The sequence below is a fragment of the Equus asinus genome, chromosome 24, assembly GCF_041296235.1.
Source record: "Equus asinus isolate D_3611 breed Donkey chromosome 24, EquAss-T2T_v2, whole genome shotgun sequence".
Lineage (NCBI taxonomy): Eukaryota > Metazoa > Chordata > Mammalia > Perissodactyla > Equidae > Equus > Equus asinus.
Window position 1 is genome coordinate 52701870 of NC_091813.1, and position 17018 is coordinate 52718887.

At 36.5% G+C, this 17018-nt stretch overlaps 1 protein-coding gene across 4 annotated transcripts in view; it reads right to left on the reverse strand.

The window, feature by feature from the left end:
• CEP85L (centrosomal protein 85 like) overlaps window positions 1–17018 on the reverse strand; it is a 212838-nt gene that overhangs the window by 145435 nt on the left and 50385 nt on the right. The window lies entirely within an intron of this gene.

Here is a 17018-nt window from a genome sequence, read left to right on the forward strand (position 1 = left end):
AATGAAAAAAACAAAGTTTTCAGACTTCTTAAATTACATCATATTAAATATTATTGGCAAATATTTGAAAAATTGATGTCAAAGTGCAGGGAATATTCATCTAGTTTTGTGGGCAAATAAACTGACACAAACTTTCTAAATTAGGGCATCTGGGAACAGGTACCTAAATTTAACATAGATGAGACCTACTAGGAATTTATCCTAAAAAAGTAATCAGAGAAGTATAAAAATATATAAACACAAGGACATTCTTGACAGCACTGCTTAAAATAAATAAATGCCTAGAAACAAAATAGATATCTGTAAATTAGTTAATATTCAAGTGCTAAGAATAATTTTTTACTAACCTATTTTTTTAACATGTAATGGCATCCAAAAAATTAAGTATGTGTGGGAGAGAAGCATTTTACATAGCTGCATATATAGTATGATTCCATGGTTGGAGAAGAGGTTGTACATTTACATATCCAGAAAAGGAGCTTTCAGGGAGCTCTATCCTTAAAGGTTAACATTGACTATAATGTTTTACTAAAAGAACAAATACATTACAGGACCATTTACTCTATCACTAGTGATGATGATGATGATATTATTATTATATACTATCATCTTATAGGGAAAAACACTGGAAATTATTTATATTGATTTGCAGATTACATTAACATTTGATTCTGAGATTAGGAACCAGCTGTAATCAAGATATGTAAACTCAATTCATACCACAATGGTATGAAACTAGAAATCAATTACAAGAAGAAAACTGGAAAATTCACAAACATATGGAAATTAAACAACATGCTCCTAAACAACCAGTGGATCAAAGAAGAAATCAAAAGGGAAATCAAAAAATATCTTGAGACAAATGACAATGAAAACACAAAATACCAAAACTTAAAGGATGTGAAAGCAGTTCTAAGATGCAAGTTTATAGTGGTAAATGCTAACATTAAGAAAAAGAAAAAGAAAGAGCTCAAATAAACCATCTAACTTTACACCTTAAGAAACTATAAAAAGAAGAACAAACTAAGCCCAAAGTTAGAAGAAAGGAAATAAAAAGGATCAGGGTGGAAATAAATGAAAGAAATACTGAAAGGAAATAGAAAAGATCAACAAAACAAAGAACTGGTGTTTTGAAAAGATAAACAAAATTGACATGCCTGACAATTAAAAAAAAGGGAGAGAAATTTCAAGTAAGTAAAATCATAAATGAAAAAGGAGACATTCCAACTGATCACAGAGAAATACAAAGGATCATAAGAAACTTTTATGAACAACTGTACGTCAACAAATTGGACAACTTAGAAGAAAAAGATAAATTCCTAGAAACATATAACCTACCAAGACTGAATCATGAAGATATGGAAAATCTAAGCAAGCCAATCACTAGCAAGGACATTGAATCAATAACCAAAAATCTCCCAAAAAAGAAATGTTCAGGACTAGATGGCTTCACTGGAGAATTCTACCAAACACTTAAAAAAGAATTAATTTCAATCCTTCTCAAACTACTTCAAAAATAGTAGAGGAGAGAACACTTCCAAACTCCTTTTAAGAGGCCATCATTACCTTGATATCAAAGCCAGATAAGCACACTACAAGACAAGAAAACTACAAGTCAATATCCCTGATAAAGACAGATGCAGAAATCCTTAACAAAATACTAACAAACCAAATTCAATAGCACGATAAAAGAATCATACACTACAATCAAGTGGGATTTATTCTAGGGATGCAAGAATGGTTCAACATATACAAATAAAAACATTAACAGAATAAAGGATAAAAATTATATGAGCATCTCAACAGATGCCAAAAAATTATCTGACAAAATTCAACATCCTTTCAAGACAAGAACTGTCAACAAACTGGGTACAGAGGGAACATACCTCAACACAATAAAGGCCATATATGACAAGCCCACAGTTAGTATCATACTCAGCAGTGAAAAATTGAAAGCTTTTACTCTAAGGTCAGATACAAGAGAAAGATGCCTACTCGTACCACTTCTACTTAACATAGTACTTGAAGTCCTAGCCAGAGCAATTAGGTAAGAAAAATAAATAAAAGGCATCCAAATTGGAAAGGAAGAAGTAAAACTGTTTCTATTCGCAGACGACATGATACATATAGAAAACCCTAAAGACTCTACCAAAACACCATTAGAACTAATCAACAAATTCAGCAAAGCTGGATACAAAAGCAACATACAAAAATCAGTTGTGTTTTGGTGCTGGCCCAGTGGTATAGTGGTTGGGTTCATGCACTCCACTTTGGTGGCCCAGGGTTTGCCAGTTCAGATCCTGGGCACAGACCTATGCACTGCTTATCAAGCCATGCTGTGGCAGGCATCCCGCATATAAAATAGAGTAAGATGGGCATAGATGTTAGCTCAGTGTCGATCTTCCTTAAAAAAAAAAAAAAAAAAAATCAGTTGTGCTTCTATACACCAACAACAAACTATTGGAAAGAGAGGTTAAGAAAATAATCCCACTTACAATTGCATCAAAAAGAACTAAAATATTTAGGAATAAATTAAAACAAGGAGGTAAAAGATGTGTACATCAAAAACTGTAATGCACTGATGAAAGAAACGGAAGACGACAAAAATAAATGGAAAGATATTCCATGCTCAATGACTGGAAGAATTAATATTGCTAAAATAGCCATATTAGACAAAAGAATCTACAGATTCAATGTAATCCCTGCCAAAATTCAAATGACATTTTTCACAGAAACAGAAAAAAAAATCCTAAACTTTATACAGAACCACAAAAGATCCCAAAGAGCCAAAGCAAACCTGAGAAAGAACAAAGCTAGAGGCATCAAACTTCCTGACTTCAAACTATACTATAAAGTTATAGTAATCAAAACAATATAGGATTGGCATAAAAACAGAGACATAGATCAATGGAACAGAATAGGGGCCCAGAAATAAACCCATGCATATATGGTCGACTGATTTACTACAAAAGAGCCAAGAATATACAATGGAGAAAGGACAGTCTCAATGGTGTTGGGAAAACTATACAACCACATGCAAAAGAATGAAACTGGACCCCCATCTTACACTATACATGAAAATCAACTCAAAATGGATCAAAGACTTGAACATAAGACCTCAAACCATAAAACTCCTAGAAGAAAATGAAGCGGGTAAGCTCTTTGATATTGGTCTTGGCAATGATTTTTTTGGATTTGACACCAAAAACAAAGACAACAAAAGAAAAAGCTACCTCAAACTAAAAAGCTTCTGCACAGCAAAAGAAACCATCAAAAAAATGAAAAGACTATGAAATGGTAAATCATATATCTGATAAGGAGTTAACATCCCAAATATAAGAAATTCATACAACTCAACTTAAAAAAAAAATTTTAATTAAAAAACGGGCAAAGGACCTGAACAGACATTTTTCCAAGGAAGACATACAAATGGCCATGAGGTACATAAAAGGTGCTCAACAGCACTAATATCATGATAATTCAAATCAAAACCACAATGAGATATCACCTCACACCTGTTAGGATAGCTGTTATCAAAAAGATAACCAATAACAAATGCTAGTGAGGAGAAAGGGAACACTTGTGCACTGCTGGTGGGAATGTAAACTGGTACAGTCACTGTGGAAAACAGTATGGAGGTTCCTCAAGAAACTAAAAATAGAACTACAATATGATCCAGCAATTCACCTTCTGGGTATATATCCAAAAGAAACAAAATAACTATCTCGAAGAGAATATCTGTACTTCCACGTTCACTGAAGCATTATTTACAACAGCCAAAGTATAGAAACAACCTAAGTATTCATCAATGGATGGATAAAGAAGATATGATATATACATAAATCAGAATATTATTCAGCCATAAAAAAAGGAAATCCTGCCATTTGCAACAACACAGATGAACCTGAAGGGCATTATGTTAAGTGAAATAAGACAAAGACAAAGACAAATACTGTAATGTATATATAACATATATGGAATTAAAAAACAAAAGATGAACTCAAAGGGAGAAGAATGGTGGTTGCCAGGGTCTGGGGAGTAGGGGAAATAGGGAGAAGCTGCTAGGGCACAAACTTTCACTTATAAGATCAGTGAGTCTGAGAATCTAATGTAGAATAAGACGACTATAGTTAACACTGTTTTGTATACTTGAAATTTGCTGACAGTAGAACTTAAGTATTCTCACCTTAAAAAAAAAAGTAAATATGTAAGGTGATAGATGTGTTAACTAACTCTGGTGAGAATCGTTTCACAATGTATATGTATATAAAATCATCATGTCTATACTTTAATGCATTACAATCTCATTTGTCAATTATACCTCCATAAAGCTAAAGAAAAAAAAAGAAATAATCCAAAATTTAGGGGAGTGGAGTTATAGAATGTTCCTTACGCATTATTTCTAATAAGGAACAACTATAAATAAACCCAAAAGGGAGAAGGGAACAGAATCTTAGCCATTAAAATAAAGAAAAAGATCTAAAAGTATAAAATGCTTATATTGTCAATCTAACAAGACAAAATTTAATAAATGAGAAATTCACAAATAACCTCAGATTTCAAGTTGTCTAGGAATTCTCTAAACTCTTTTTTGCCCATCTCTAGCTTAGCACCCACCACATAAATCTGAAGTTACCTGTCCAGGTATTTGTCCTCCTCCTAGACTGTAGAAATGCTCATCGGGGGCAAAGACCATGTGTTCCAAATCTTACTCAGTGCTGCAGCCAGCATACAGTAAAGATTCAAATATACACAGAAAGAATGCACAGAGCAATTGCAAAGGAATGCAACAAAACACTACTAGTAGTTTTCTCTGGATGGCAGGATTATTGAACATTTCTTTGACCTTTATGCTTTTATTTTTCTTGTAATTATTATAGTTTATTTTAATAATTAGGAAAAAAAGTTTATTTTTTTAAATGCTTAGCTCCTACCACTACCCCATAATGTACTTATCATTTAAGCACCTCTTAATTATCCTATACCGGTGCTAAATAACTAAAAATGAAAGTCTTCAGAGATATTTTTTCCTGGAATGAGTACATAAACTTATTTGGCCTAATTTGGAACAAAATGGATACAATCTAACATATAAATCAAACTGCCATAACTTTTTAAATGTTCAAAAGTACAAAACTGGCTGTTAATGTACACAAAATGAATTAGATCTATAAACTTGAAGGAAAAAAAATTCTTCAAATTCAAAATAAAAAACTTAGACAGACTGGCTCTTTGTTTTGGTTGACAGCTACAAGTCCATTTCAATAATACCACAATTAACTTTGTCATTAGATGAAAAAAATTACAAAGCTCTTTAAAGCTGTGGGACATTCTACTGGGGAAACATACAACTCATATAAGTTGACAAAAGATTCTACGAAAGTATCCTCATCAAAAGAGCTCTAAAGGAAGGAAGCAGATATCAAGTCCAATCACATAACAAATCACTGGATCAATCAATGGAGAAACATGTTCTACTCAGAATAGTATGTTATTCTTTTAAATCAGTAAGATATTTTAATTTGCTTATGAAGGTACCACAGTGATCTTATTTTTGCTAAACTTTCCTTTTAAAAAAAGCAAAGCAATTCATTCAGGTTTCCCAAAATGACAGAAACATAATAAAATGATAGACTTATCTATCCAAGTTGATCTCCTCCATCCTGAACTCCCATTTGTCTTAACCTTTAAATATAAATACTTCCTTTTTTAAAATATCCAAAGTATTTTATGTGCTTAGAACGCTGAAGATAATTAACAAATGTCATGAATAAAAGACATTCTGATCTTTTAGATTGAATAAATTCAGTCTGAGAAGAATGACATGTCTTGCCTCTAACAAGTCAATCCAGAATCACACAGCAGTAAGAACCAGATGTGAAATATACTCACTAGGTGATATACTAAGGAAAATTCTCTCACACAATAGTTAGACCATGCTGCTGAAATGGAAGCCACTCAATTCCAGAGAAGTGCTACGCACTTTAAAAAAAAAAAAAAAAACTTAAAATAAGGCTCAGTGATCAATAACAATAAAGTCTTACCTAAGTCCTTTCACGTTAAAGCAACTGAATGTATAAAATCATTGCTCTCAAGAACAAAAAGTAGCAAAGATCCCAAGACACCACATATTGGAATTTCTCTTTGGAAGACAGACTGTTTCATTTTTTAATACCAATTTCAGTTCTTTTAAATAGAATAGTGAATCCCCAGGGATAACATTAAAAATTTCTTTCTCATACTGGAAATATAGAAAGATCAACAGCAAATGAAGAAGTAACCTATCATATTTTACTTTCTTTCTGAAGCTTTTTTTTCAACTGAAAGCAAAAATGCATACATCAAGTCTTCCACAGTATGTTAATATATCTGTAACTGCACTTAGAAGAACAAGTAATCTTACTGAATTTTTTAAATGACACCTCTAAGCCAGAAGAAAATAAAAATAACACCACTGACAAAGCAGACTTAGACTTTTACATAAAAAGCTGAATATATACTACAAATCATGAATAAACACTGCAGTGTTTTTAAAAATGCAGGTTATCTCCCATTCAGTGGACTGAGACCAATCTTTTAAAATAAAATAGAACAGAACAGAAAATATCAAAGCTCGTTTGCCCTTATATGACATGAGATGCACATATCTCACATTTTAACATCTCTGCAATGTTAATAAGTACAAAGTACTTTCGCACAAAGTTCAGAAGGGTGGCCTTCAACTGCCCCAATTCTACTGTCAATAGAAATCAATGTACAACAAAGCTAAAAAGGAACAAATCCAGGGAATACAACAACAACAATCTCTTTTCCTTAACCCATACATCTAATCAGTTTCTGAAACCCTTCAGTCCACTTCAGAAGTATTAGCTGAATTAGATCTCGCTTCACCATGCCCACTGTCACAGATCATACATTTTGGCTGGACTGCTGCAAGGACCTCCTGCTGGACTAACTTCACCCAAGCCAGCCTCTACCCTGTCAGAATCACCATCTTAAAATCAAATATATTTGCCATTCTCCTGCTTACATAGGTCTGTGGGGTCCTTACTGCATATCAAATAAAACTCAAACTCCTAAAGTTTGCCAAAGTTCCTCACCCAGTGGCAACCTCATTTTCTAATACTTTGCTGCCCCTGCCCCCTCTCCCAGGTCCCCTTACAAACACCCTAGACACACATACCTAGTCACGGCCTCTAAACCAGTCAGGTTCTTTCATGACTCCAAGCAATTCCCTTCCCTATCTCCTTTAAGAGTCCCAGGTCAGAATTAACTGGCTCTAAATGTTTTCTCTGATTTCTCCAGGTGGTACTAAATAACTACTACTTTGTGCTCTTCCAAAATATCACAGTCAAAATTCCATAACAATATTTACTAAATTATATTAAGCTGTATGTATCTGACTTTCTTCTCCCTCACCAAACTGGTAACGGTTAAAGGCTTTTGGGTTTTTTTAGTCTCTAACACAGAACTGCACAGTTAGGCAGCCTCTCAATAAATGTAGTCACTATTATCAGTAGGTACCCAATAAATGTTCATGGTACAAAATTAAAATTTTGGAAGTCTTATAATTAGATCTAAAAAATATTCTTCCCTTTAGAAGAAGGATTAAAAGAGTTTTTTTGATGGTTGTTGCCTGTTTTAAAATCCAGGAGATTTTAAACCATCCCTTGAGCCAGCTTGCATTTAAGTATCTATTTAAAGGTCAGTAAATATTTTCCAAAGCAGCTAAAAATATTATTAATAGTTATAAATGGTTTGAGGGGCTGATGGCCAAAATTCCTAATAAACATGGGGAAACAATCTCCAATAGGGTAAAAAATGCAAAAAAGTCACAAAAAATTACATGAAACATTGAAACACACAAAAAATATTCAAATTAATAGTAAGCAGGAAAAAACCCAGAAAATACTATACTACACTGGTAAATAACTACCTAATATGGAAGAAACTTAATATAGCAATATTTATGTTCCTTATCCCACTTACGTTATGTGCTCCGCTCCATTTTAGCACTGTTTATCTCCAGGGTAAATGACTAATAGTTTTAGTTTTTTTCTTTTATTACAAAATTAATAGTATAGCTTAGTGGAAAAGAATGTGGACTGTGAAACCAGGCTGCCTGAATTCAAGTTCTGTACCACCTCTTCTTAGAAGTAGACCTTGAGTAACTCACTTCGCCAATCTGTGTCCCAGTCTCTTCATATGTAAAGGAGAAAAAAAATATGGTACCTATCTTATACAATTGTCATGATAATTGAATGAATTAACATGTAAAGATATAAAAAAAGTGCCAGGCATAAAAACAGACACATAGACCAATGGAACAGAATAAGGGCCTAGAAACAAAATCATACATATATGGTCAATTAATTTACTACAAAGGAGCCAAAAATATACAGTGGGGAAAGGACAGTCTCTTCAATAAATGGTGTGGGGAAAACTAGACAGCCACATGCAAAAGAATGAAACTGGACCCCTACCTTATACCATGCACAAAAATCAACTCAAAATGGGTTAAAAACTGGAACACAAGACCTGAAATCATAAAATTCCTAGAAGAAAACACGAGGAGTAAGCTCCTTGACATTGGTCTTGGCAAAGACTTTTTGGATTTGACACCAAAAGCAAAGGCAACAAAGCAAAAATAAACAAGCAAGACTATATCAAAGTAAAGAGCTTCTGCAGAGCAAAGGAAATCATCAACAAAATGAAAAGGCAACCTACCAAGCGGGAGAAATCTTTGCAAACCATGTATCAGATAAGGAGTTAATATCCAATATACATAAAGAACTCACACAACTCAATAGCAAAAAAACAATCTGACTAAAAAATGGGCAGAGAAACTGAACAGATATTTTTCCAAAGAAAACGTACAACTGGCCAACCAGTACATGAAAAGGTGCTCAACATCACTAACCATTAGGGAAATTCAAATCAAAACCACAATGAGATATCACCTCACACCTATTAGAATGGCTGTCATCAAAAAGACATGAAATAACAAATGCTGTCGAGAATGTGGGAAAAAGGGAACCCTTGTGCACTGTTGGTGGGAATGTAGATTGGTGCAGTCACTATGGCAAACAGTATGAAGATTTCTCAAGAAACTAAAAACAGAACTACCATATGATCCAGCAATTCCACTTCTGGGTATATATCCAAAGAAAATGAAATCACTGTCTCAAAGAGACATGTGCACCCCCATGTTCACTGCTGCATTATTTACAATAGCCAAGACATGGAAACAACCTAAGTTTCCATCAACAGATGAATGGATAAAGAAAACGTGGTGTTTAAATACAACAGAATACCATTCATCCATAAAAAAGGAAATCCTGCCATTTGTGACAAGACGGATGGGCCTTGAAAGCATTATGCTAAGTGAAATAGGCCAGACAGAGAAAGGCAAATACTGTACTCTCCCTTATATGTGGAATCTAACAAAACCTAACTAGAAGGAACAGAGAACAGACTGGTGGTTCCAAGGGCAGGAGTAGGGTGGGGGAAATGGATGAAGGTAGTCACAGAGCACAAACTTCCAGTTACTAGATAAATAAGTTCCGGGGATGTAATGGACAGCATAGTGACTATAGTTAACAACACTATATTGTATTTTTTGAAAGTTGCTAAGAGAGTAAATCTTAAAAGTTCTCATTACAAGAAAAAAACTATAACTGTGCAGTGATGGATGTTAACTAAACTTATTGTGGTAATCATTTCCCAATATATACATATATCAAATCATTATACTGTATACTGTAAATATAATATAAAAAACTAATATAATGTTATATATCAACTATATCTCAATCAAACTGGGGGAAAAAATCCAGCTCAATCTAAGTTAACTGGCTTTCTTGCATTTAAGAATTTAATCTGAATTTTAAGTAAACAACAGCTAGTATTCTTTGCTTTCTAAATACAAAAAAAGGAAACCTAGGGGCCGGCCCCATGGCTGAGTGGTTAAGTTCACATGCCCCACTTCAGCGTGTGAAAACCCCACGGTTTTGCTGGTTTGGATCCTGGGTGCAGACCTGGCACCACTCATCAAGCCATATTGAGGCGGCGTCCCATATAAAGGAACTAGAAGAACCTACAACTACAATATACAACTATGTACCGGGGGGCTTTGGGGAGGAAAAAAAAAGAAATCTGGAAGTTCATTCATTAACTACTGTAAATAACTTTGAAAACATTACCACGAAAAGGTATAAAACTCTTTTTCAGATGTGATTCTGAATTTCCTTACTTTCCCTTCTAGTATAACAAGTAAAAGCTTTAAATGAGGTTGGGTCAGGGTGAGGTTAGTTTAAAACATTCCAAAATAAAGTTTTGAGAAAATTTATAAATATCTCCCCCAAATTAAAGAACTTAATTTCTAATCAAACTTTTTAGCACACTATTCCTAAAATGAGAGAAATGCCTCGGCATTAATGAAAAAGCTTCAGTAATGTCATGGCAAGGCAATATATATTTCTTATGGTCGATAAACACACAATCTCTGCCTCTACAAGAGTAATATAACCCCCTTGTAGAAACCTTTAAACTTTACATGAAATTGAGTCCAAATCTTTGACCTCATTCTTTTCCAGAAGGATAACTAAAAACTACAGTTCATTTCAGAACTCTGATGCTATACTGAAAAGTAGCATCAATAAAGTTTCAAGTTTATTTACTTGATACTTACTATGTAAAGAGGGTATAAAAACAAAGTTCCTGATCTTACTCACTCTCTTTAGAAGTAATTTAAAATCTCATCAACAACTTGAACTAATTTAGCACTACCTAATGAAGTCTTAGAACAATTTATCACAGGAGAAAAGAAACAAAAATAAAGGTCAAGTTACTACTTCGAGGCAGATTCTCAGACCAGAGCATGAAACAAAACTAAATACGAAGGTCAGGTCCCCTAATTGAGAAAACCTTCTATTCTGATGGGAAGGAACACTTATACAGTTCAGATGCCCTGGGCAGAGTCCTCCAGGCAAGGCTCAGCCACTGTTCAACTGAAGGCATCCCAGGAGATGCTTCCCCTAATTTTAAAGCTGAAAGTCCCACGCAGACCCACACAGTTGGTAACCTTAGCTTGAGAACCGGTAAGGAGAAAACACTTCAAACAGTGATTGAGCACTTCTGTATCACTCTCTATGCAATGAAGTGAACTGACTGGATTAGAGTCTCTCACTGAAACTGGCCAGCAGCACTGACCACTGTCTTCTGGCTCCTCTTTCAAGGCCTCTTGGAAGCAGACTGCGGTGATCACGCCTTTCTTCAGTCTCCTCTCTTCTGGGATACAGCACTCTCCTGGTTTCACTCCTACCTCAATGGCTCCTCCTCCTCAGTCTCTCTGGATGGCTCCTCTTCCTCTAACTGCCCAGAAAACATTAAATGTCCCCAAGCTTGGCCCTCTGCTGTCTTATTTTAAATCTCTGCTGGCTTCTCTATACTCTCCATGTGATCACCCTTAAACACCATTTATACACAGGTAACTCTCAAACTCCTATCTCCATCTCCCCCATCTCCCTACTAAGCTCCAGATTTGTATACCCAACATCTCACCTGAACAACTAAACAGCATCTCAAACTTCACACTGCCAAAATAGAACTTTTTAAAAAAATTATTTTATGGAGGTCATATTGGCTTACAACATTGTGTAAATGTCAGGTGTACATCACTATATTTTTTTCTGTATGGACTAAATCGTGTTCACTACTAACAGCCAGTTTTTATCTGTCACCATACATACGTGCCCCTTTATCCCTTTCCCCTCCCCCCAGCTCCTCTTCCCCTCTGGCAACCACTCATCTGTTCTCCTTATCCATGTGTTTGTTTATCTTCCACATATAAATTAAATCATACGGTGTTTGTCTTTCTCTGTCTATTTAGCTTAGCATAATACCCTCAAAGTCCATCCATGTTGTCACAAATGGCACCAATTTTGTCCTTTTTTATGGCTGAGTAGTATTCCACTGGAGATATATACCACATCTTCTGTATCCATTCATCCATTGATGGGCACTTGGATTGGTTCCACTTCTTGGCTATCATGACTAATGCTGTGACGAACACAGGAGTGCATATATCTTTTTGAATTATTGATTTCATGTTCTCTGGATATGATCCAGGTAGTCCAAAACAGAACTTTTGATTCCACTTATCTTCCTCACACTCTTACCCATCTCAGGAAATGGCACCACCATCCATTATAATTACTGAAGCCAAAACCACGCTATCACCTTTGATTCCTCTTTCTCTCATGTGCTACCTTCAAGCCATCAGTAAATCCCGTCAGATTTCTCAAATATATTCCAAATCCATTCTCTTTTCTTCTCCAAATCCAATCTTACCACTGTAATCCAAGCCATTCTCTCTCACCTAATTACTGCAATGACCTATTAACATTTCCCTACTGCTATTCTTTCTCCTCCCCCTCCACAATTTCTTCCCCCACCAAACAGCCAGCAGTGATCTGTAAACACCAAGGATATGAAAGTCTGCTTCATTTCTCCAGTACACAGAACAATGTCTGCCTCACAGGCGCTCAGCGTGCTGAGTCAAAAGATGAAGAATCGTCTCCCCTACCCTTTCATAGCTACCTTCTCCTCCTGCAGCACAGAATTCCAACTTCTCACAATGCCTTACATCACCAGGCCTCCCTCACCTCACATCCCTGCTCGCTATGCTCTAGACTCACTGGCTTTTGAAACTCCTCAAACTTCCCAAACTCACTTTCACCTTGGAGCTCTTGCTGTACCCTTTGCCTGAGCATACCTCCACTCATGTCTCGCTCCTTCTTTCTCATCGTCCAGGTCTCAGCACAATGTTACCTCAACAGAGAGAACTCCCTTAACCAGCCTACCCAAAGCAGCTCTGCCCATCCTCTGCCATCTCACCCAGTTTCCTTTTCTTCATAGTACTTAACACTAGCTGAATTATCTTGTTGTTAGTTTACTTACAGACTGTTCCTCTCCACTAGAACGTAAGCTCCCTTAGAGCTGGGACCTTATCTTTCTTGTTCAGTGATGTATCCCTGGGGCCTAGTGCAATGCCTACCACACAATATTTATTCAAAGAATGACTCACAAACACTTACCAAGTACTTATTATGTGCCAAGCACTATGCTAAGTAACAACAACGGATTTTTTTAAGTAAAGAAAAATAGAAAGCGGAAGTAAAACATTAGTATGAAGAGTAATTTGATGTTCTTTCTACGTTGATCATTCCCACTTTTGAATGCCTTTATACAACAAATTCCACTTTTTAGAATATTATTTAGCCAGTGCAAAATATGAAGATCCTTAAAGTAGTCATAATAATTAGTATCTCATTGTAGCTTTAGAAGTTACCTAGATGGTTACATTCTTCATTTTTTTAACGCACAATTTGAGGGAACTAATTAAGCTACCACTCAGTAAAACACTATCTAGGAAACTTCAGGAATTCATCATTTTCTCAGAGAACACATACATTTCATCTAGTCAGAAAAATCATGACTCTGTAAAACCTTTCTGTTCTCAACATACAGGAATATTCACAACATGACAATAGAGGTTGTCAACTCACCATTTATTGCCTGGCCTCAGATTAATTTACCAGCTTCATTCAAGCCATGAAATGACTGAATTCCAAATACTAATCAAGTTCATTTCACAAAAGTCATCACTAAAGTAGTCATTCACTCTCACTCCCCAACGCCTATTATAAAAGAACATGTCCAACTGAGTTTAGGCCAAAGAGTTATGTTTCATTGTTACCATAGTACTTTTAGGTCCATCTAATTCAGAGCCGCAGCAGAAAACCTTAGTACTTGATGTAATCACACCAGTTTCTACCACTATCATTATGATGTCACTAAACACCTTATGTCAATGCATCAACTAGGAAAAGGCAGATTTAAAGCTCAAGGCACTGAACAAAGACCTTTCTTCAGATCATGTAAGTGTTTTCTATAACATTTTCTTTTGGGCACACTTTAAAACTGTCATATCCTACCTCCACATGTTTTAATGGTTGAATGTATTAATATTTCTAAAGTATGATTTATAAAAAGGAACAAATTCAGTATAACTAGGTATAAATACTCAAAATATCACTATATCATATTAGATGCTTAAAGCCTAAGGGAAATACATCTACCCTTCATCAACTCTGAAACTATTACACATTTTTAATAATAGGGTATCATCAAATGCACAAAAGACATACTCTTGTCCTATTTAAAACTAGCTTTCTAACCATACTTACCAATAAAAAACAAAGGGGGGCTTCTCTTTGATCTTTGTATGGAAATATAAGAAAACATTCATCTTATTTTCATTTACAACAAAGTTACTCTACAAAGCTGAAAAACTGTGGGCAAAAAAGAAAAATTAAACACTAAAGCAAATGTCAAAAGTTCAGGATTTTCCAAACCACACTTGATACTGTTCCTATTTATTTTTACTGCTGTTACCTTAAAAAGAAAGTTTCCTGCAATTTTTCTGAACACTGGTTCTATATTACCTTTGGTTTTCCCTTTAGTCTAGTTACATATTTGTATAACCAAACCAGTTTTAGGACACCTAGAATTAACCCACATATTGAGATAAACTCATTTAAATACCAGAAATTATTTACTTGTCCCTGCCTTCACACTGGTCCTCAGGACCAAAATGACTGCTGGTAAATTCAATCAGAACACTGGTTCCCTTTGTCTTCAGGAAAGCTCTAAAATCATTCAAGTTAGTCAAAAGATATATGGGACAATATTTCAAAAATATAAATTTTCTTCAAACTCTCAAAAAAGGGAAAAAATCCCTAGATGAATCAACTCAGAGGTCATTATGCTGACCTTCAACATCTCCTCATTTGCTAAAGAAACTAACCTACAGGACAACTTTTTTAAACTAACTAAAAAATAATTTTAAATATTTGTTTGCTCAAGAATAAACTAACATAACAAATAATTACATCACTATTACTGTAAAAGTAATCTACTCTTAGCACATAGCTGAAAAAAAATTTTATTAGAAAGGCATGTCCTGACTTACCAACGGTTTATCACTGTCAAAGCTGAGATAAAATATATGCTTTGTAAAGATATACCATCCAAATTCCTTAAACTTGGGTAGTATTTATAAAGTATCTTCTTCCACTATATTCTTCCTCACAGCAAAGGCTTAGAGGCTGCAATAAAACCTCAACGTGCTTCCTTCAGTTACTTAACAACTGCTAAGCACTATGATGCTTTCTTCCTCAGAGAAAATAATGGAAAAATGGATACAATGCTTGGCTGATATTATACCTCCAAACATGTTATTATTACAAATAAATTTTAAGAGGTTCAGTTACAAAGACATTACAGATGGCTTTTGACAAGTACAGATCACTGAAACCACTCCCTCCAGCCACTAGGGATAATGAAGCGTCTTCTCACTGAGTTACTTTGATTGCAGGATTTGTAGATACTCAGTAAGCATCAGAAACCTCTCAACTGCAGTCTTCTCTTCTTAGGACAAATACTATGCATTTTAGAGAACGTAATTCCCTCCTTATGTTGGTTTTTACTAAACTCTATCACTTCTAAAAGTACTGCAGGACCCAATTTAAGAGAATGATTTCGAATCTAACTCTGGATTTTAAAATTTATGTATGTCTAGATTTAATGTATAGTATGGTGACTATAGTTAACAACACTGTATTGTATGCTTGAAATTTGCTAAAAAGATCTTAAGTGTTCTCATCACACACATGAAAAAATGGTAATTGTGAAGTGATGGATTTGTTAACTAGTTTGTAGAGACCATTTCATAAATGTATACATATATCAAAACATTAAGATGTACACCTTTAACATATATACAATTTCTATTTGTCAATTATATCCCCAACAAAACTGAATTACATGTCTAAAGAAGAGCCGCATCACAAATTTCTAAACTATCACAGAATTGCATTGTTTGAAATTTTAACAGCAATCTGAGTTTGTGCCTGATATTTTTTTAACAGCAGAATACACTACCAGCGCACAACCAGGTCCAAATGCTGCTTCTGCTTTTTTGTTTTGCAAACGGCTTTGTAAATGTATACAAAAACGTCAGTTACAGAAGTCGAGCTCAAAGATTTTGTGGAACAGGGTTACTTCATAGGAGTCCTAGAACCACCTAAAATTGGAGGAAAAATTGTGTGTGTGTGTACATACGGCATTTGTTCTGGATAAAAGGTCCCTATCACTTTCAACTTCTCAAAGGGGTTCAAAGTTCAATCAGGTTAAAGAGTCTGGAGGAATCGTCAATGTCAGATAACTTGTCACAGGCAACCCAAGCCCTATTTTTTATCCCAAATGAGGGGAGGATTTATCCTAATTTGGTGGCTCTGACACAACTTCTGAGCGATGCAGGCATGAAATGGCTGTCCGATACAAACAGCTCCCTTCACACACCCAACGCGGTAAACCCCAAATTTTCCTGAAAGGGGCCAAGGAGATGCAAACGGACCGACTCCCCGACTGCTCAAAGGTCGACTGGCTCTTGCAGGACGTGTCCTCCCTCGTGCCAGAGAGGGCTGGGGGGCGCGCCCCGGGCTGCGGCGAGGGGCTGAGGTTCCCCCGGGGGGCACGGCATCCCCAGCAGCCTCCTGCCGCCGCCGAACGCGCCCCAGAGCGGCCGCGGGCGTGGGCGCAGCACGGCCCGCCCTCCCCGCGCCGCCGCCGCAGCACGGCCGCAGCGACCTTCCCGCCCGGTCCCCGGGAGCCCCGTTATCCACGGGGTCGCTCACCCCACGAGGGGAAGGGAGGAGGACAGACAACAAAGCCCAAGCCGAAGAGGCCCAGGGAGCTTTCAGGCGGGGCGCGGGGCCGGGGCGCCCAGGGCCAGGGACGCGGCCGCCAGATGTCAGCCCGGGGGCCGGGTGTCGGCAGGGGGAGGAAGCGGGGAGGGCGGGCGCGCGCGGCGGCGTCGGGGCGGCGGGCAGGGGAAGCCAGGCCTACGGCGGGAGGGGGCCCGAGGCGCCGCGGACGGCCGCGACCCCCGCCCC